The sequence below is a fragment of the Camelus ferus genome, unplaced genomic scaffold, assembly GCF_009834535.1.
Source record: "Camelus ferus isolate YT-003-E unplaced genomic scaffold, BCGSAC_Cfer_1.0 contig313, whole genome shotgun sequence".
NCBI classification, from domain to species: domain Eukaryota; kingdom Metazoa; phylum Chordata; class Mammalia; order Artiodactyla; family Camelidae; genus Camelus; species Camelus ferus.
In genome coordinates this window covers 130,336-152,423 of record NW_022588524.1, presented here as the reverse complement: position 1 = coordinate 152,423, position 22,088 = coordinate 130,336, and the positions used below count along the sequence as shown (strand labels likewise).

The window sequence follows — 22,088 nt, the reverse complement described above, 5'->3', positions numbered from 1 at the left end:
GTCTTGGCCTTTTTCTCTCAAGCTCCCCCAATCATTCCTCACAGTGTAACAGAAAAGAACAAACCCTATCTGTTCCTTTGGCTTTAACCCTGTGCCCTGTTTTCTAGGCTCAGTCTTGCCGGCTCTGCACCTTTTGGAAAAGAAAGTTGCCTTTAGCCTGAAATAGACAGGAGAGCCCTGTTCTCAGGGCTCTGACCTTTAAGGATGTTAACACTTTCACACTCATATAAAGATAACAAGTTGCAGAATAGAAAATAACATTTGTTTTGCTGGAGGTTTGCAGGGGCACCATGACCTGACCCACGTGTACAACTGCAGGAACAAAGGATTCCTGCACCGAGAAGTTTGCAACAGCCAACCACACCCCGCCCCTTTTTAGTAAAAGAGGAGCCTGAATTCTGTCTTGGGGAAGATGGTTCTCCAGGACATTAGTCTGGCATCTTCTCAGCCTGCTGGCTCTCTGAATAAATTCTCTATTTATTGCCCCAACACCTCATCTCCCGATTTATTGGCCTGTCATGCGGTGAGCAGAACAAGTTTGGACTCAGTAAAAATAGGATATGGTTGCAAGCATTTCCCATCCTGTCTGCATTTGATGGGCCAGTGTCTCAGATCTCTCCTAATGCCTCAACAAGCTTGCTTTTCTCTCCACCCTTCAACTTTGGGTTGGAGGCCATTACTTCTCTCTCACTGTCCCTCTCTGGTCTCATTCCTGACCCCTGACTTCCACCATCATATTCAATAGTAATCTCCAAATCTAGGTCTGCAGCCCACATTTCTTACTGCTTTCCAAATCTATATAGTTTGGCTACTGAATATTGCCTCATGAGTGAGCAATTTCAACTGCAAAACAAAATTTGCCATCTTTGTTTATCCAAACTTGATCTATTCTGGTAGTTCTCAGGGTTAGTAAATCATTACCATCCACCCAGTCACCCAATATCAGAGCTTCAAGTAAGTCTAGATTTTCTCAACCAGGTCCTCCTCTCAATTACAGAACGTAGGAAACTAGTTTCCCCATCGCCTCATGAATAGTGTATAATTGAATCTTTCTAGGTACACAGGGCATAATTCATCGTATGGTGGGAGTGCTTTAAGACATTAGGACTTAATCTATCATGGAAACCCTGCCATCAACATTTGTCTTACTTTAAACGCTCTCCTCTTACTTCATTTCTCTTTATTTCCATTACTACCACTCATTTGGTGAATATAATTAGTTTCCTGAATTATTAAAATTGTTTTCAAAACAATCTCCCTGCTTTATGTCTTGACCCCACGCCCTCATTTGTCACAGAGTGTTATTTTGAAAATCCTAATTGGATGTCCCGTCACAAATCCTTCCATCGCTTTGTAATGGAGTACAATTATCTTGGGGCACACTCACACAGTGGTAAGGCATTGTGACCTGTCTATTTTTGTCCTGTGCTGCTGTATTTAAAAAAATTGGCTGAAATAAAAGCACACACCATGTGTATTAGAAAGAAAAATTAAACCAGAAGTCTACACGCACACATTCGGAATATTCTTTGGCAAGCTTTCTGCTTAACGCTCCTGGGCTTGACCAATCCAATGTCTGCTTTTTAGATTTTTAGGTAAATATTTTTAAGAATGAGAATTTTTAATAAAACAGAGATTAACAATATTTCATGTAATAGATCAAAAAAATTAATATGTTAACAATTCTGGGATCGTACACCTCCTTGACGTGGCAAGCAGAGTTCTGAGAGCCTGCAAGTTCCATGCCAACCCACCTTAATCGTACCTCATTGGCAACTGTCTTAGAATCATCCCAGAGACAGCTTCTAAGACCTGCCCTTGTCTCTGTCCCCCTCAAGAGCCAATAATTTCATAGTCTCACTATTTGAGCAGCAACATCAGTCTGGAAATAGTAGTCTTCGGTAACTGAACCAAGAGGAATTATTAGAAATTATGGTTGACAAATATGATTAATGGGTTGGATAAAGAACCAGGCTTGGGAAATGGTCAGGAAACAGGATGCTCCACCTCCAGTGGAAGGAACACCTGGGCAGGTGGCAGCTAACGTGGAAGCTGCACACCTGGCTCCTCCATCGTAACCTGTGTTGGACCTTGGTGCTCACCACCGCCGATTGCAAAGAAATTCCAAAAAACCCAGCCTCTTTGCATTTGCATCTCAGGATAGTAAGTTCTTCCTAGAGATTTCCCTTGGGTCACTTTGAATCACACACCCATGCAAGGTTTCAAGGAAAGCACATATTTATTTTGTGTTTATGTATTTATTTTTTGCTTCGAGAGTGCAAAGAATCGCCCAATCGTCTACTGAGTTGCATATGATTTTTGGCTTGCCAAGGAGTTCTGATGCTAAAAAGAAAAATAAATGAATTCTCTATAGCTCACCCCTTCTTATAAAAATTCACCTCAACAAATTTTTCCACATTAAGTCCCGTCAATAAACTTTCTTCAGTTAAGTTCATGGTACCTTCCTTCCCTTCTCCATCCTTTCCCAAAAGCAGATGCCGGTTGACTACGGTAACTCGGCATAACCATGTACAGATAATCAGAGTGACATCTGCTTCATAACTTGCATTCGTATCTCAATATTGAAAACACACTGAGGAAAGGGGGCTTGAGAGAACTTATCAGAATTGGCAACAACCTTTTCCCCTTTGAGTCTGACATTCTGTTCTCTAATTTCCGGGACATCAGGACCTGCATTCCCTACCTGTTCCTTCTCTCCACCTCCTCTTTCCAAACACGATGCCACACCAGCAGCTCTGAATAAGCTCAATTTACTTTGAAAAACGTTCAATTCTAGCTTCCCTATCAATGTGGAAATGAACTCAAACAGTTTGCGGATGGACGTTCACCCCAGTCAGGAGGAAAGCCTCTTTTCCTTTGAGTCCTTCATCTTTTCTCGCGGTTCAGATTCCAGGGATCCATGTTCTGTTTCTCTGTATCAAATCAGGCCATTGTCTGCATCACTTTTTGTCTAGCTTTTGAGGTCTAAAATGTCATTGTGGTTGATGGTAAGATATGATGCCCCAGTGTTTATTTCACAATTTGCTGACCAATCAGAGCTAAGTGCTTCCCCCAAAATCACCCTAGGTTAAAAAAGCAGCCTTGCCAAAGGCTACTAGTCACCCCTCCCCAGAGGCAGCCGTCATCCAGTGATCATCTATTTCAAGAGTACAGATGCTTGGTCCCTTTGTCTCAATTTCTGAATTTAAGACAACTCTGAAATGCCATGTGTGGTCCACATGGAGTCATCTGAGACCACTGAGTCTCTGCTCAGCTTCTCCTCCAAACCCATTTCCCTCACTCCTTCACAGGTGTGGTTCCCAAGAGCATCTATAAACTTACTGTGCACACATGTCCATCTCAGGTCAGCAGCAACCTTGGATAACTAAAGGAAAAATGGTCCACTTTTTATGTAAATATAAAATGTCTGTGATGCTGATGAATGTATCCATTAATCATGTAGTTTTATTATTTATGTTATATTATTTTAATGACCATGGTGAATTTCACTGAATGTTTAAGAAAAAAAATCACCAATCTTACATTAACTCTTCAGTAATGGAAAAAGAGAAAACACTTTCAATTCCATGAAACCAACATGCACTGGATATTTATACTTGACAATTGTGTTTTAAGAAAGGAAAACTATAGGCCTGTATCTTTCACAAGCACAGATGTAAACAGCATAAACAAAATACATATAATGTGAGTAGATCACACTAATGTCTGGTTTTATTCTTGGAATTATGTTTTTTTGGCATATACTCTACAAAGATGAGACATGTGCGCATCAACTTGCATGAATAAGAAAAATCTAGAAGCCCTCGCTGATATAGCCAAAAAGTTGAAACAACCAAGTGAAAAAGGGATAAATAGAATGGGGTATATTTGCAACGGAATAACAGACAGCATTAAAAACAAGCAGTGACAGTTATCCACAAAAACAAGAATGAATTCACAAAATAATTTTGAGTGAATGAAGCCAGACCCCAAGGTATATATCCTTTACGTGAGTCCTTATTTTTGAAAGTTTGAAAGACAAACACACTTAATCTACGGGCATAGCAGGTAAGAAAACAGTGCCACTGAGTCGGAGGGAGGAGGTAATGATTAGAACGTGGTCACACTGCAAACGAAATAAGAAAACAGTCTAGTCTGGAGCTTATCACCTAGGTGAGGTTGACAGGCAATAAGCAAGCAAATAAATAAAATATATACTGCCAGCGAGCGATAAGGACAATGGAGGAAAAAAATCATGTAACTAGAAAGATAGAAAGTGTCAACTCAGCCATAAAAAAGAATCAAATAATGCCATTTGCAGCAACATGGATGGGCCTGGAGATCACTATTCCAAGTGAAGTAAGCCAGACAGAGAAAGAAAAATACCATATGAGATCACTTACTTGTGGAATCTTAAAAAAAAAAAAAAAAAAAAGAACTTACAATTACCAGGGGGAAAGGGGGTGGGCAGGGACAAATTGGGAATTCAAGATTTGCAAATCCTAACGACTATATATAAACAGGTAAAAAAAGGCATTTCTTCTGTCTAGCATGGGGAACTATATTTGATATCTTGTAATAACCTATAATGAAAATGAATATATGTACGTATATGTATGATTGAAACATTATGCTGTACATCAGAAATTGATGCAACATTGTAACTGACTCTACTTCAATAAAATTTAATCAATCAATCAATTAATTAACTGATTGATTAAAAGGTGTCCAGGTGGAAAGAGAGTGAGTGGTGTGCAAGTTGTTAACCTCAAATAATACCAAAAAAGATCTCATGAGAAAGTGTAATTTATACCGAAACCTGAAAGACACAAGGAAAGTGGTCCTGAGTGAGTTTGATGCAGGAGAACAGCTGTAAGCAGAAGGAGGCTTTAATGTGGCTGCTTTAGCTATAAGGAAAGTGATGGAGATGAGCTGGGAACAGGAAGCCCGGGAAGGAAGAAGGGACAAATATACCCCATGACTATGACTGACATGATGGTGTTGAGGGGGAAGATGGGGGAAATAGTCCATTTTTGGGTATATTTGGAAATTAGAACTGATAGGATTTGGTGATGGGTTGGACATGGAATAAGAGAGAGAGTAATTAAGAATGAATACAAGGTCTGGCTTGGGCAACCAGAAAGGAAATAGTTTCCACTTCTTGGTGGAAGGATCAGACATTGGTTAGGGACTTGGAAGGTTTCAGATGCCTACAGGTCTGTCCCATGCAGATGTCAAATCATGGTTTACACGATTTGAAACTCAGATGAGGTCTGAGCTGGGATAAAGATTCAGCAATCCTCAGCAAATACATGTGTTGTCTAACACCTTGAGGGGAACACCAAGGGGATGAGTGTAGATGAAGAAGAGAAGCCCATGAAAAGAGCTTGAGACATTTGGATCTTAACGTTCAAAGAGGTGGAACAAGACAAGGAATATGGGATGGAGAAGAGTCAAGAGTGAAGCAAGGAGACACCCCACCAAAAGCACAAGATTGGGTGAAGACAGTCTTTCCCATCATTGGCCCTAAGAAGCGTGGCTGCTAGGTCTCTTGATGATTGGAAGTAACCTTAGGATTTACCAGTGTGAAGACAACTTTGAACTTGACAGTTATGAACGTTGTGCAATGGTGTCGTAGAAGCTTGAGTCCAATGGGAGTGTAAGAGTAAGTGGGGAGTGAATCATCGGAGACCAAGAGAACAGTCATTTCACAAACTTTTGCTCTCGAATGAGCAATAAATAGAGTGATAGTTGGAGGTAGGTGGAAAAAATCTAGATTTTTTTTTCCATAATAGAAGACATTGTAACATGTTTGGTGATGAGAATAGACTAACATCAAAGGCAAAACAACATAGGAGAGAGAGGAGAGAAGTTCTAGTGTAACATCCTTGAGGAAGAAAGAGAGGATGAGAATGAGAACTCAAAGGAGCTGAACAGCTTTGAATGGAGCATGAGGGATCCATTCCTGGTCCCAAAAGTAACAATATACAGCCAGCAGGGGTCAGTGTGATGACACGGTCACTCTCTCCCTCTTCCTCTCTGCCTTCATCCTCTGCTTCCCTCCCAGCCTCCCTCACCCCTTTATTGTCCTTCAGCTCAGCCAGATTTTCTCTGACCCTGGTGTCTTTTTGCTCACTGCTTATTAGATATTTACATGGCTTCATCTTGGAAATCCTTCAAGCTTCTGCACACATGTTGTTGCTCTTTGAGAGTCTCTCTGGCCACCATATCAAAAATGGCCATCCCTTCTCATTTTCTCCTTGCTTTATTGCTCTCCCTTTTATTTAATAACCATCTAACACAGCACACACTTTACTTATTTATCTTACTCAGTGTCTACTTCCTCCACGTGAAAATTGAACAGATGAATGAATGAATAAACAATTTGGTCATTACTCCATTCTTCTTCTCTGCCCTAAGAAAGCAATTGTTACAAGCTGGGCATATTGTGATATATTTATGCCTGTTTTATAGTGGACAGAAATTATTAATAATATACATCACTTATATTGATGCATTCATTTAAATATTCCTTTAAATAACAGAAAATAGAATTATTCGGAAACTTCCAAATGAAACTTGTATTAGCCCCATATCAAAATCATACTTATGAATCTAGATGCATGAAACTAAAATAATACTTAATACATGTTTGGAAAAGAATGATGGCTTATGATACACTAGGATTTATTTAAAGCTTTTAAGTAGAATCTCTTCATTGACAGATTAAAAGAGAAAAATGAAATCATTATCTTCATCACAGAAAGCGAAAATCACTTGGTGGAATTCAGTGTCCATTCCAGGTTTGAGGATACATATAACCAAATTAGAAAGAAAATTTAATCTCTGGCAATAATTCTGCCAGAGAATACAGCAAGTATCATACTTAATACTCAAGCAATAAGTAGAGGAAGTCACAAAGCCAATGTTTCTAATGTCCCCACAGCCATGCGCCACTGAAATTGTCACTGTATTCAGTGCCATCAGGTAAGTTCATACAGTAGCCTATACATCTGGGGAGAAATGAGAAATAGTTTAGTTAATAAGATTGTCTACCTAAAGACTTGGAAGGAATCATAGAAAATTATAGGGTATCTAAGAATAAACATGGCCAAAATTCTCTATGGAGTGCATTTAAAATTTTAGCTCACATACTTTTTATAAAGACTGTGGAATGTTACATCATAGACACAAACAGAAAGACAATGCTTCTGTGTGAACACTTTTCTACAAGTTGACCTTTGGATTCAATTCAATTTCCTCCAAAATCCCAGCAAGTCCTCTATAGAGAACATGGGTCAGGAAACAGTGGCTCTCGAGCCAAATTCAACCCACTGCCTTATTTTGTAAACAAAGTCATATTGGAGCACCATCGTGGCCATCTGTTTACAGATTGCCTGTGGCTACTTTTGCAGGCAATGGAAAAGCTGAGTAGTTGTAATAAACACTTTATGATTTGCAAAATCTAAATATTTACTATCTGGCCATCTACAGATAATATTTGTTGACCCTTAGTAGAAAAGAACAAAGCCCCCCTTATAGGTCAAAGTCATTCATAAAAAAGAATCACAAAAATATACCATATTGCCTATACCAGGTATGATCTTAATATAATTTAGTAACAAAGAATTCATTCTATAAAATGGAACAGAAAAGAGTCTACGAAGAGTTCCCTACAAGTGGAAACTGGACACATGGCAGAGAAGGCATTGTGATTAATGCTGACTGATAATTCCACTCAATAAATGGTGTCAGGACAAATGATTTCTGCACAGACAGAAATGAAGTTGGATCTCAATTTCACAGGAAACTCAAAAATCAATTCCAAGCAGATTAAACAGTCGACTCGAAAAGATGATGCTTCAAATTATTTGAAAGCAGATATTTAGAAGAAAATACAAGCCTATTATTAAGATCTTAGGGAGAAGGTGCTTCTAAATGGAGCCATTGGTGGAAAGCTCTCTAAAACATAGCGTTAAATGTTTATTTTTTTAATGCATGAAAATACATACACTTTGTTCCCATTAAAAGAAGAAACAGCAGAGGCTCAATTCTATACATAGACAAATATATATTTACAGACAAGGACAAAAGCAAAAACAAAATGATGTGGAAGCAGTTACCTGTGGAATGCAGAGAAGGACATGGGGGACATGGGTTGAAATATTTGCCCTAAATATGTCTTTTTGTTAGATTTATTTTTTTTCTGAGCGTGGAAGAACTAATTCAAAGGTCAGATAATAAAAGCAGAAAAGCTCAGTCCATGGAAATGTTTTCTTCCCCCCTCTCTTTCTTCTTGCAGCTGGGTGCCAAGTGTGTAACCTGCATTTTCCCCTTTCCTCTTGGTCTAACCATTCACTCTCACTTTTTATGGGTTCTTCATTCCTTGCAACTACAAGGTCAAAGATGCCCCATTTTGGCCCAGAAATCAGAGGAACGGGGCACAGGAAGGATGTACCTCCAAGTCCTTCTTTGCGGGAATGTCTTCAACCTTGACTATTTTGGGGGAACTTCCATGCCCTCCAGTCTTCTCATTTCATAAGTTGGGACCAGTGCCTCTGTGAACACTAAAGTGATGCTCTGTTATATTTCACCATTGTGTCTTGTGCAGAAAGTCCCCCTGAAGGACCGCATGCAGCTGGCTGTCTGGCTCCTGGGGCCAGTTATCCATCCAATAGCACTTCATTCTCATCACCCTTTCAACACCAGAGACCATGAAGGTCTTCCGGAAACACTTATTTTGTTGAGTCAGTAGACAAATCCTAAAACTCGCAAAATTCTCGGAAAATTCCAGAGTAGTTTCTAGTTTACTTTTAAACACTGCAAGTGCAAGGTGGTACCCTGATCTTATTCAAAAATCCACTTAATTTTTTTAAGTGGTTCTAGTTGCAATAAAATGATTTCCCACAGTGAGCTCAAACTATCCATGCATGGCTTTTAACCACTGGTTAGAACTTGAACTTGGGTTTGAAAGCAAGGACCATCCTTCTTCTGCAAGACAGATGTCCAAGTTCTGAGATGACTGCTGAGTGGTTAGAGATATTCCTCTTTCCCAGTTTCACCTTCCATGGTTCCTTCAACTACTCATTTCCATCACCTCACCCTTCTGCGCCTTGATTCATTACCCAAGATCTCTCTCATCATCTTGATTTAGTTGAGTTGGGACAGGTTCTTGTGGTCTGTAAACCTGAAAGCTCATATAACAAGCCAAGCACCAGACACTCCAAGAGGGGATGCACTCGCTGGTGGCAGGTGAGATACGATTCTCAGAAATGGACCCCAGCCTGTGACCAGTCAGTTGAGAAGTGTGCACACTGGGCATTTCATAAGTGTGCACACTGGGCATTTCATAAACTTAGCAGACAGAGAGATGGTTGCACATCTTTTGAAGAAGCCTGGTGACCTTCCATCTTGCATTGGACATGCTTAAATGGAACACTTAGCACCTTCCATTCACCAGGTCTGGCTGTGCCCTGGGAGCAGCAGGGTCTGGTGGGGATGCTGGTTGTCTTGCTGGCTGGACACTCTCATGGCACCATGGGGACTCCCCCAGCTCATGCTGTCACCCCAATACCTGTGTGTCTGAGTAGACCTGGCTTACATTTGCCTATTTTGATGCAGCCCATTTGGTTTTATTTTCCATTCATTTTTCCCCTGACTTCCCTAAGAAGCAACCTGTTAATATATTATTATATAGTTATTTCATCATCTAGGTGATGTTTTTCTCAGTCATCCTGCTCCGTGCAAAGCCACTGTCACCAGTGAATACCAACTGCTACACCAAAGGATGGCTGCTTCTTGTAAACATACACTAGATAGAGATGGTGGATGCATGGGCACATTTCAAAGTTAGACAGAAACTTCTTTCCAAGGCATAATTCTATATTCCCATTCTTTGCCAATATACACTTCTTAGTATGGAAAATCCATAGATGTGTTTCATTGTGTTAAATGGTAAAAGTCTCTTGTTTCACTTGATTTCAAAATATTGGGTTTCTGTTTTTTTTTCCTAATCTTAAATACATTATAACTTTAATGTTGTTTCATGTAATACAGTTTTTCCCCAATAGGGAAAAGCCTTATGTTTAAGCAATAAAACTGGCTTCCCTGATGTTTGAGTTCTGCTTTAAAAATACAGAAAGTAATTCATTTACATTTAAAGACTTTTGAAAAAAGAATCCACCTCACTATTTTCAGATAGAAAAATACAATTCTTCCTCCCACTTAAAAAAAATAAAAGGCTGTGAATCATAAGAGTTAAACAGATGGTGGCAAATTATTGCATTATGATCCTGGTGACTGTACTCAGAAGGTGCCAGAGTGAGAAATGTTGCAGCATGAATCTGGAATGCTGTCCAAACGAAGGAGAAAACTTTATGCACATCCCTGGCCCTGACATCTGCCAATGAAATATATCAATTGATTTCTGCTCCCTTCCTGAAAAAATTGGCCAGCGTATGGGATATGGAGGCAAAAGTGTACAAACCACCCTGCTAAAGAATGCTCAGAAGGAGGCAGAGAGCTGGGTAATGATTAGGAACATTGTCTTCAAACCCCTTTTGTTGGGCGCGTGCTGTAGATAAGGTCCTTTGGTGGAGAGAAGTTGGGTCCACATGGAAAGGGGGCAGACTGAACACTGGGAACACCCCAGATCCTTCATGCCTGGATTCCTCGGGGTGTTTCTCTTGCCCCAGTTTCTTTTCATCCCAGAAAAAATCAATTCCAGCCTCCTTGAACTCTGCCCGGGGGAAGTTTCTTATCTCCATCGTGTTGACCTGTGTGTCAACTTCCGTGCAGAGAGAGCCAGTTTTAAGAGTAGGGAACAGAAGTCCAGGAGCATCATACAATTCTAAATCCCTCTGTCCTGACAGAAGAGAAACACAGGACCAATAAAGAGAAAACATGTAAATGAAATTATTCATTTTGTAAGACACCATGTCCACTCTCTGCAGAGCAAGACAGAGTTGTGGGAGGGAGCTGGTCAAGAATGTTAGTTCTTTCCAAAAGAGCTGTAAAACTCAAGAGGGAAATAAACGATGAATCAGACCCATTCGGGTGTGATGGATGCATACTTGGTGTCGAGAAGGAAATATGGAACTCAATTCTTGGACATATTCACAAGGACGTCAAAGACAAAAGACTGTTCGTAGACCTCACATCAGATGAAACAGAACCAGGAACGTCCTACCAAGCCTAACTCAGTTACAAATAAAACATGCCTCAATTTCTGTCTTCCAATGTTTTATATCTTAGTGAGAAATCATGATGCCTATAGGAAGCAATGGAAACAGAAATCATCCAGGGACGACAACAGTAAAAACTGTGTTCATATCTTCCTCCAAGTGCTTTACAAACAGTATCCCCTTTAACCGTCACGAGGATCTTATGACGCAGGAGGCTGTTATGAATCTTGGTTTATAAAAATGGAAGCGTGGACAGCTTAGCTTGACCAAGAGCTCAGAAAATTGAGAAGATCAGAGTTAAGTCCTGTAGGGTTGCATTCCAGGGAGATGTTAGCTTGGAGGATAGCGGTCTTAGTAGGTCTTTCAAGGAAGACGGGGGGGAAGGAGCTTGGGGTAAGTGCTGATGCAGGATCAGGAGAAGTCAGAAACTTGACGTCAGGAGCATGGAGTGGGGTATGCCTGGAGCGCTTCTGGGAAGCGCTTGTTTTTTCAACCAGTGTCTTCTCTTGATAACATTTTTCTATCTCATTTGATGGGGAATTTAATGTTATATCTCAATTGAAAGGGGCAAAACCCACCAAGAGACCAGCAGGACCTCCCAGGCAGGGCCATTGCCTTCCTGCTTTTGTGCTTCTGTAAAACGGCTTGCTTCTAGGAAAATGAAACTTACCCCTAAAACTCCATTGGGTCCTGAAAGCTCACTCGTGATTGGTCCATTTTTAACACTTAATTTGCATATGGCACAAACTTAATTGAAACCTAAAACCCTATAAAAGCCTGTGTAAACCTGCAGTCAGGGTACAGCACTTGGAGTGTTAATAAACCTGAGTTCCCCAACCCTCTGAGTGTCACTTGGTCTGTCGATGGGATTCAGATTTCTGTAACAAATTAAATTAGTGCTACTTTGGGAGAAGAAATATTTTGGTCACGCTTTAAATATATACTATTAATGTAGTCATTGAATGAACTTAATTGTCAAGCTTTTCTACAAGTAAACTGTAAGGGATAAAGAATATGTGAATAACAAAATTTACAAGCTTAACGTAATAGACATTATTCCTGAATACAACACTTACTATAGATTCTTCTCAAGTAATTATGAAATGTTTATAAAAATTGGCTGGGTTTTTCCATAACATAAATTTCAATATATTTTAAATATTGATGTAAAACAAACCACGTTCACTAATCACAATGAAATTGGGGCTGATATCGTCAGTAAAAACAAATATTTGTGAATTAAAAAGGGAAATTCAGCTAAGTATTTTCAGAATTAAAATATAAATCTTCATAAAAATGTAAAAAATATTGGAATTAAATGATGAAAATAAAGCATTTGAAAAGTACTTTCAGCCACAGTAGTGTTAGATGAAGAATAGTACCTTAAAAATTTGTTGAAAAATAAAAATGGTAAAAAATCATTGGGCTAAGCCTCTAATGTAAAAGTTAGAACTAACAAAAGACTAAGCTGACATACAATAGGATATTGGGATGATAGGATAATAAAGACCTAAATGTGAAGGAATTAAAAAAATAAGGAAATTAAAAATTGGTAGTCTTAAAAGACTACAAGTAAAGCTCTTGTGATAACAACAAACAGAAAATTGCAGAAAAGTGGTTCCCTACTGAAGACTGGCCTTCATCTCCCACTGCTTAGGCCACTGAATGGGTGGGAACAACCCCTGAGTGGCCTTAAGCTGTTCTTTCATCCCACAAACTCTTAAAATGGTAATAAGTTGATGGATTGTTTATTTTCTTCTTATTGAGTCATATGAGCTGCTTATATATTCTGGAGATCAAGCCTTTGCCAGTTTCACTTGCAAAAATTTTTTTTCCCATTCCGTAGGTTGTCTTTTTGTTTTACTTATGGTTTCCTTTGTTGTGCAGAAGCTTGTAAGTTTCATTAGGTCCCATTTGTTTATTCTTGCTTTTATTACTTGTGGTTGCCAAGGGGTTGGGGGTTGGGAAGGGATAGACTGGGATTTCAAAATTGTAGAATAGATAAACAAGATTATACTGTAGAGCACAGGGAAATATATACAAGATCTTGTGGTAGCTCACAGAGAAAGGAATGCGACAATGAATATATATATGTTCATGTATAATTGAAAAATTGTGCTCTACACTGGAATTTGACACAACATTGTAAAATGATTATAAATCAATAAAAATGTTAAAAAAATAAATATATAAAATAGAAAAAAGAACGTTGATGGAAAAGAACAAGTTTCTAAAAATAAAATAAGATAAAATTAAAATTAAATAAAAAATAAAATAAAATAAAATATAAATGCTATTAAACAAGGTGAAAGAAACTGGTTTTATATATAGAAAACTTACACTGAAGTTTAATTAGAGGGTGATATGGGATGAAAACCCCACAGGCTGACGTGAGCTTTAGGTAGGGAAAGAAAGGGGTTCCCAGTTGTAATAAAAAGGATGGACTACATGTGATAAGAGATAATACCATCTTATAAAAGGGTACAGGGCAAGAGTTTTCTTCTTTGCTTACATTAAGTAAAACTGAAATGGAATGAAGTGTATGTGGGAACTTCCTCTAATATCTTACTATCTTTTGGTAAATCTAAAATTATCCCAAATCATGAAAAAAAAAAACTTATTGTTTAAGTGAGTAGATAGGGGACAAGATGAAAGGATGTCTGGGCGATGGACTTATTTTGAAGTTCTATGCCATGGGTCGTGTGAACCTGTTGAACGAGTCTATGTGGAGACAAGAGGGTGACAGACCTGAGAAGCCAGGAGATGTCATTTGCCAGCCTCACAGGCAAAGGGTGGCAGGACCGGAGGTGGAGTGAAACGTCGCATATCAGGTGACAGGCGTTTTCTGAAAGGTGGGAAGTGACTAACGTGTTGGCTGATGACCCCACCAGAATAGCCTGATCCTTCCTACCAGGGCGTGAGAAGTAATTGTTTGCAAGCAGAAATGGAGAGCACGCAGGACTGCAACCCATGAATCAGCTTTGTGATGGGCAGAAGTTTAAGAGTGGGAATTAAAAACGGAGGTGGACGGGCTGTTGTCATTTGAAAAGGTTGCTACAGGAGTGATGACTGTGGCGAAGTCAGCTATGACAGGGAAGTGAAAAAAACAAAAACAAAAACAAAACAAGACAGAAAAAGGGTATTAGAACTGTGGTCCTGTGGTGATCAGATTCAAAGCAGCTTCCATGACTTTTGTCTGTTGACTGATATTCATACCATTGCATGGTTCCCCCCATCCCTTCACCTCACCCCAATGAGCAGGACTGACCTGTGTCACCAGCAAAATATTAGAAAAATTACCATGTGTGGTGTCTGAGGCATGACATAAAAATCGTGGCTTCTACTTTGGCCAATCTCAAATTATTTATCACCACGCTGCCATATTATGAGCCCTGGGGACATTCATGTGGTGAAGGATGCCTCCTGCTTCCAAAGACAACACTGACTTTCCAACTGTTAGAGCAGGCAGATGGCTAGTTGAACAGAGAGAAGGGGACGCAGGCCACATGGCAGCAATGGGCAGAAAGGAGGGGCACAGGCCAAATGCAGGAAACCACACATCATGTGAGCACCAGGGGTCCCCAGGCAGAGAAGGAAAAGCAGGAACCTCTGGGCTGACAAGTGGTCACAACTTTTGGGGTGATGAGTGGCCTGGAGGCCGTCAAAGAAAAGTGGGAAAAGGCAGGAATCTCCAGTGTCCAAATGCAACCTTTTGCTCATCCTGCCCTCATTTCAGTAACATTAGCCTTGCAGATCAGAAGTCCCATGCACCAATGCCATGACACGTCTGATCCAGACTAAATAAGGACAAAAATCCTTCCTCCCCTCAGGAAGGTGGAGCTGGGATGATAATCAGGGAATGACCCCAAATTCCTCTCTCCCCAGTGAATAGTCCATTCATTCATTTTTACACCCTATGTAGCCAACGTGCCAAAGAAACTCAGGGCAGCTGCTCACCTGAGTCTGCCCGCTCACCCCGTGAGAGTGTGCCGTCCATCCACTCGACTTTATTAACCCCCGTGTCTCATTTCTGAATTCTTTCTGGGACAAGACAAGAACCTGGAACACTGGTTACATCTACCAGCAACACAGCCCCATGAACTAGCCTCCCGGGATGGTCCCCACCGTAATCAAACCTGGTGACTTCAGCCCCCGCTGCCAACATCTTGATGGCAACTTTGTGAATACACCCAGGTAAGCGGTGCTCAGAGAAACTCTACGAGATGACAAAGGAGTTTAGTTTTCTTAAGCCAGGAGGATGTGCCAATGTGTTGTGGGTGGATTCAAGAGGGAGGGCACTTCAGGGGTGTCCAGCTTCTTGTCTGCAGAGTAAGGTGATTGCTTCCGGAACTTGAAATATTCCTTTCAAGTCTAAGGTTGTGTGATTCAGTTTCCTTCCATTGAGTGTGAAACACACTGGACTCTGGTATTTACCGATACTGAATGTTGCCCTTGGGTGCAGCTGGGTTGATGTTATGATTGACGATGAAGGAGTCTTTGATTTAAGCTCTGAAGGAAACGAAATGCTTTTGTTTTCTTCTTTTTTTAATCTGTGCCTTATTTTTATTTAAATCAGCTAACCTTCTGCACTGTAGGAACATCATTAGATTGTATTTTTCACAGTGACTTTTTTTTTAATGGAAAACTTGGTTTCAGTGTACGTAGGGATCAGAGATAAGACCTACACGTGTTTTGAACACGTAATTTCCAGGCAGAGTGTGAACGATGCTCACTGAGTGTGGACAGATTAGACCGGGAAGCCTTTTAGATCGAAGCGATTAGAGAAAATGTGAAAGGAAGTGTTTATTTGTGTTCTGCCTTAATTTAATGCTAATCGCAAATAGAACAGATCACAAGATAGAGTCTTGAGAAATCCTTTGCTCTAATCCTCTTTCCTCCCCTCAACGGAGTGGTGAAGATCTGACCTGTTTGAAAAGTAGGTTGAGTGATGGAAACTCAAGTTTAAGAAGGAACACGGCCACAACATGGTAACACAAGTTACAGTGTAATTTTCAGCTTCCTTTTAATATGTGACCAGAGCAGATTACAAAATAGTCATATAATGTTCATCCCCAAAAGCTTTACAAATTAATTTTTATGAAACATTTACATTAGCGGTATTGTTTTCAACATCATTAGAACAAGAGCCTTAGAGATAAATTTGTATTTTCAAGGATCTCAGTTGTGGAGAACAAAAGAAGGAATTTTTTTTCTTTTTTTTCGTAACTTGAAGATATGAAAGTCTACCTCCAAGGGCAGTATTTGTGTATTCTGCACCTAAAATTGCGATGGCCACTGTGCAAATCCATCATGACCACCGTGAAGCCAGTGAGTTATGTCTTCTCTCGTCCAAGGATGTCAAGGAGGTTGATCAGCAATGAATGATAGAATTCTATATCCTGTGAAAGATATTTGTAAAAAAAAAATGCACGTAAAGAATCTTTAAATCAGAAGATTCCAAGAGCGGGGAGTGGTAGAGCTGAAGTTTGAGGCCCGTGTGGGAGTTGCATGAACACAAAAGCAACTTAGGGCATAAGGATGTCTGTAGATCTCCCAGCTGGGGACCTGGGGACCCACGTGCAAAAGCATAAGTGTCCAAATGGCATGGCACGCTCACAGGTTTATAAACATCCCAGGACAGTAGAAGAGAGCATTGTGGGAAGCCCAGCATGGGATTGATGCCACCCAAGAGGGGAGGTGTTAATGCACAAAAAGTGCTTATGATCCCAACTATGGGCTTGGAATTTTACCCTGGAAGCTACAGGCAACCAGTGAAGCATTTATCGATAGAGCGTTCTCTTATCACGTTTATAATGATGCTTTGCAAAGAGCAGAGAAAGCAGATTTAATATAGAGGGAGTCCGCGTTTGCATGATCTATTTCCACCAAGTCCTCAACTTACAGCCACGTTGTTTTAAAGTCACTTTCCCACCCTCTGGGTTTACCTGAAATGTTTAATGACATTTCGAGTTCTATCTTATTTTTTTTTTTAACATTCTTTATTGATTTATAATCATTTTACAATGTTGTGTGATTTCTATCTTGTAAGAGACCCCAAGAAGCAAAACTGGAGACAAAACAGAAGCAACTTCTATGCAGTTGCTGCATTCCTGTTGATTTTTTTTTATAATGGTTTGGTTTTGTTTGATTTCCCTTAGTGACCATAAATTCTTTCCTTCGAAACCCTAGCCGCCCAGTAGAACTGAGCTAGGAATTGCCGGTCAGTGGTTACCTAGGAACTCCTTAACATTTGTGTAATAAATATATTAAGCAGTAATTGGTCCTGCAAATGTTTATAAAAAGCCCATTCACGTATTATTAAGGGATGTTATTTGATGATAATACTCGGCTATTCATTATACAGTGAGGATGGCCATGCATGTAAGAACTTGGAAGGAGAAGCTAGTTTGGGAGAAAAAATAAAACGTTTTAATGCTTGATTGTTCTGGCCAAGGAGATCTGGCAAGCAAGGTGAGAACAAGGCCATGATAGTAACTGCAAACGTCCCTGTTCAGCAGTGATGGCGGCAGAGTTTAGGGAGGAAAAAGGCTTTTTCAGAATGTGAATTAATTCAGCTTCAGATAAAAGGTATTTGAGTTTGGGAGATGTCCCTGGTATGACTGTGAAAAGCCTTGCTGGACATGTGAAGCCAGAATACAGAAGGTAAGATCCATGCAGACCTCAGGATTAAAGACGCTTGTGGACATCATTTTCCACAAAAGGAAGGAGTCCGCGAGGGGGACAAAAGAATGCAGGATGGAGAAGCACGTGGAGAAATGATAACGTCTTCCAAGGAAGCTAATTTAGATTAGCATGTTTTATACATAGACGCTTATAAAATGCTTTTTCTGTAAGAAGGAGGAGGAGGAGGAGGGGAGAGGGAGGAGGAGGGGGAGGAGGGAAAGAAGAAGAAGACGAAGAGGCAGAAGAAGAGGAAGAAGAAGGAAGAAGAAGGAAGAAAGAAGAAAAAGGAAGGAGAGAGATAAGACGATAGGAGAGGGAGGAGAGAGGAGATGAGAAGGGGAAGGGAAGGAGAGAGGAGAAGAGAGGAGAGAGAGGAGAGAGGAGAAGGGAGAGAGAGGAGAAGGGGGAGAGAAGAGAGGAGACGAGGAGAGAGGAGAAGGAGAGAGGAGGGAGGTAGAGGAGACGAGGAGAGAGGAGAGAGGGGAAGGGGAGAGAGAGATAGGAGAAGGATAGAGGAGAGAGACGAGGACGAGTATATTATATATATTATAATTATATATAATATATTATCCTATTATATACTATAATTATATATTATATATACTATTACATATTAGAATTGTATATTATATATTATAATTATATATTGTAAATATTATATTATACTATTACATATTATAATTATATATTGTATATATTATATTATACTATTATATATTATAATTATATATTGTATATATTATATTATACTATTACATAATTATATATTGTATATATTTATTATACTATTATATATTATAATTATATATTGTAAATATTATATTATACTATTATATATTATATATAATTATTATATATCATATATATAATCATATTCATATTATATATATATATGTAAAATAATTTGTCTGCTGGGCTGCCATAATAAAATGTCACAGATTTGGTGGCTTTAACAACAGCAATGTATTCTTTCACAGTCTCACAGTTCTGAAGGCTGGAAGGACAGAATGAAGATGGCAAAAGTGTTGGTTTGTCCCGAAGCCTCTCTCTTGGCTGATGGATGGTCACGCTGTCACCACGCCCCCATGTGGCCCTTCCTCTGTGTATGCACCCTCGATGTCTCTTCTTCTTCTTACAAGGACCCCAGCCCCATTGCATTAGAACCCACTCGTATGATTTCATGCCATTTTAACACCTCTTTAAAGGTCCAGTCTCCGGATGTAACCACATAGGCAGTTAGGGCTTCAGCATATGACTTCGGCAGGGGGAACCAAATTAGGCAAAGACTGATTCCTTTCAGCCTTAGATGTTCGGCATCTGTAGCTCCTGCCTGGATAAAGATGGTTCATTCAGAGTCGGACACTTGACTTGGAGAGGGTCCATTCATTTCTAAACCTGAATTTTTCTGTTAAAAACTTCCATTGGGACACAGAAGATAGGCACTTGGCTGAGTAAGTCAGTCTGAGTTTGCCTGCTGGGGCTGCGATGACTTGGAGGCTGTCTGGGACCATGAACGTGGGTGAGCCCGTCTGTCTGTGAACGGCTCACAGAAGCAGTGAGCACCCAGCTGAAGTAGCAGCTGTGTGATGGACCAGTCTCTCCAGCTCCCAGATCACCGAGCCTTCTCCAAGTAACTTCAAACATACCCAACATCTTAAAATACTTCCTTCTTTTGCTTAAAGTCCCTCCTGTGTTAGTCTCTGTCATCCAACTTAAATTTCACTAGGAAACCAAGGATGATGGTGGGGAAGGATATAGCTCAGTGGTGGATCACATACTGAGCACGCATGAGGTCTTGGGTTCAATCCCCAGTATCTCCATTAAAATAAATGTGTTATTAAACCTAATTATCTCCCCAAAGTAAGTGTAATCATAGAAAGAAAAGAAAGAAAGAAAGAAAGAAAGAGAGAGAGAGAGAGAGAGGGAGGAAGGAAGGAAGGAAGGAAGGAAGGAAGGAAGGAAGGAAGGAAGGAAGGAAGGAAGGAAGGAAGGAAAATCTTCTAGCAAAAGTCCAAGCACTGTTTCCACTTTCTCTTAACCTCAAGGAAATAAAATCTGTCTTAATGATTCCAGTGTCTTGGTTTTACTGGGAATAGAGACAAAGGCAAAAGTAGACTAAACACTCCTCTTCTAACATTTATCTAATGTTATTTGTAGCAGCCAAGAATGTGGGAAAATAGAACCAACTGGTCTCCAATCCTTGTCTAAACTTTAGAAAGACTAAGTGAAGCCAACAAAGAAAAACTCAGCTCCACAAGGCCATGAAAAGTAAGCAACCAAACAGCACAACAATAGTGAGAGTTCTTTAGAGCCTGCCATTCCGTAGGGACAAGAAATGGCGAACGGAACTTGCTCAGAGGATCTGAACTAGACACGCCCCCGTATTTCCGGTTGGGGGGATCTTTGACAAGAAGCATGCACAGTGAGGGGAAGCGAGTTCACTGCTCAGGCTTTGAAAGGAGAAGGCTTTGCTCTCTAGCTGGTTACATGTGCTCTCCACGCCTTTCATGCTCAGGAAGAACCTCTCCCAGGTGAGGACAATCCGCCTCGCGTGTGCATCGTGTCTGGAACGTTGGGAACGTCTCCGCTCTACGTGGTGGACTGCGTTGTAATTATGATGCCATTCCTCTTATTCTGATGGGGAACCCCTGCCAGGTCCAAGTCTACCCCAGTTGCGATGCTTGGATCCTGACATTTTTGCCCATTTGGCCATGGGCGCTGACCTGGACGGAGTCCTGCTCCGGAAAGCTCGCTCTGCTACTGCCGATCTTGGGGGGCTTTGTGCCTGCCACATCTGGGGTCCAGAGGTAAGTTCACCGTCCTGGGCTTCCTGAATGTGGACCCAGATGGAGGGCTCTGCACTGGCTGGAATGGAGCTGATGGGTGGGAGCTGGAGGGGAGCTGGTACCTACCTAGATGGATGAGTCCAATTGCACTGAAAGACTCAGCCAGCTTAAAGGGAGCCTTGGCATTGGTAAAATCCAGTCTTCTGGGGCACAGCAGAGGGCTACAATGGAGTTAGAAATTTGGGGGCACGGGGTATCGGGGAAGGTGAGTCAGAGTGGCTGAGGTTGGCGAGTGAGAAAGATCAGTTAACCGAAGTTCGCAGACAATGCAAGGTCGCCCTGGCTTCACTGTACAATCCTCACTTTTTGGTGTTTGCTTCCCTCATTTGACAACCAAGCTGTGTCTGAATCAAGGAAAGGGTCCCCGTGCGAAATAACATATTTCCCCAAAGCTGGATGTGGCCACTCTTTCTGGTATTGAAATCAAGGCACAGGTCATTGAGAACACCAGGAGAAGTCAAATCAAGGGTTGCATGATCAGTTGAGGAAAAACAAATTGATTAATTTTTAAATATTGTAATATTTTAAATGGATATCTCATTTGCATTTATGTGAGAAGCAGTCTGCAGTGAGGATTTATAGATCTCAGATGAACCCCAGAGCTGGGGGAGAGATTCTCCAGCGCATTACAAGATGCCAAGTATTAACTGTGAGGGAGTAAATTATCCCTTGATCATCAGGCTAATTGCCTAGAATGCATTATTTTTCCCCACGTTTCTATGGTCATGCAGGAATTGATCAGAGGGTTGTAGGGAGACCAGAATGCTGGCTAAACCAATGCTTTAAATATATTTTTTGTCCCAGAATTGTGCTCTGCATGCTCTTTGCATGAACTCTTTGTCCCACATCATGAAAATCTAAATGTGATTTAGCAGGGTCAACAGCAAAAGCCAAAGTTTATTTCTTGCTGGCTGGGTTCAGCTAGCTTCATTATTCTTTGTGGTTCTTGTTGAGCAATAGGCATCTCAGGATGAAATGTCAGTGGAGATAATGCTACCCTGAGAGCTCTAATTGGCAGCATTAAAAGAAAAAAAAAAAAAGACAAATGAATATAAATACAAAACAGAAACAGACTCACAGACAGAAAACAAACTTGTGGTTGCCGGGGGGAGGGGGTGGGAAGGGACAGACTGGGAGTTCGACATTTGTAGATACTGACAGGTGTATATAGAATAGATAAACAAGATTATCCTGTAGAGCACAGGGAAATGTATACAAGATCTTGTGGCAGCTCACGGTGAAAAAGAATGCGACAATGAATGTATGTATGTTCATGTATAACTGAAAAATTGTGCTCTACGCTGGAATTTGACACAACATTGTAAACTGACTACAACCCAATAAACTAAAATTAAAAAAAAAAATGTCAACCATT

The 22,088-nt window shown here is 40.4% G+C and overlaps 1 long non-coding RNA gene across 1 annotated transcript; it reads right to left on the bottom strand.

The window, feature by feature from the left end:
- Positions 1-260: 260 nt before the first annotated feature.
- LOC116662541 lies at positions 261-20,822 on the bottom strand. The gene is made up of 3 exons (XR_004318501.1): positions 20,812-20,822; positions 8,492-8,496; positions 261-443 (listed from the first exon to the last, which is right to left on the bottom strand). It is a non-coding gene; the product is annotated as an uncharacterized LOC116662541 (long non-coding RNA).
- Positions 20,823-22,088: the final 1,266 nt, after the last annotated feature.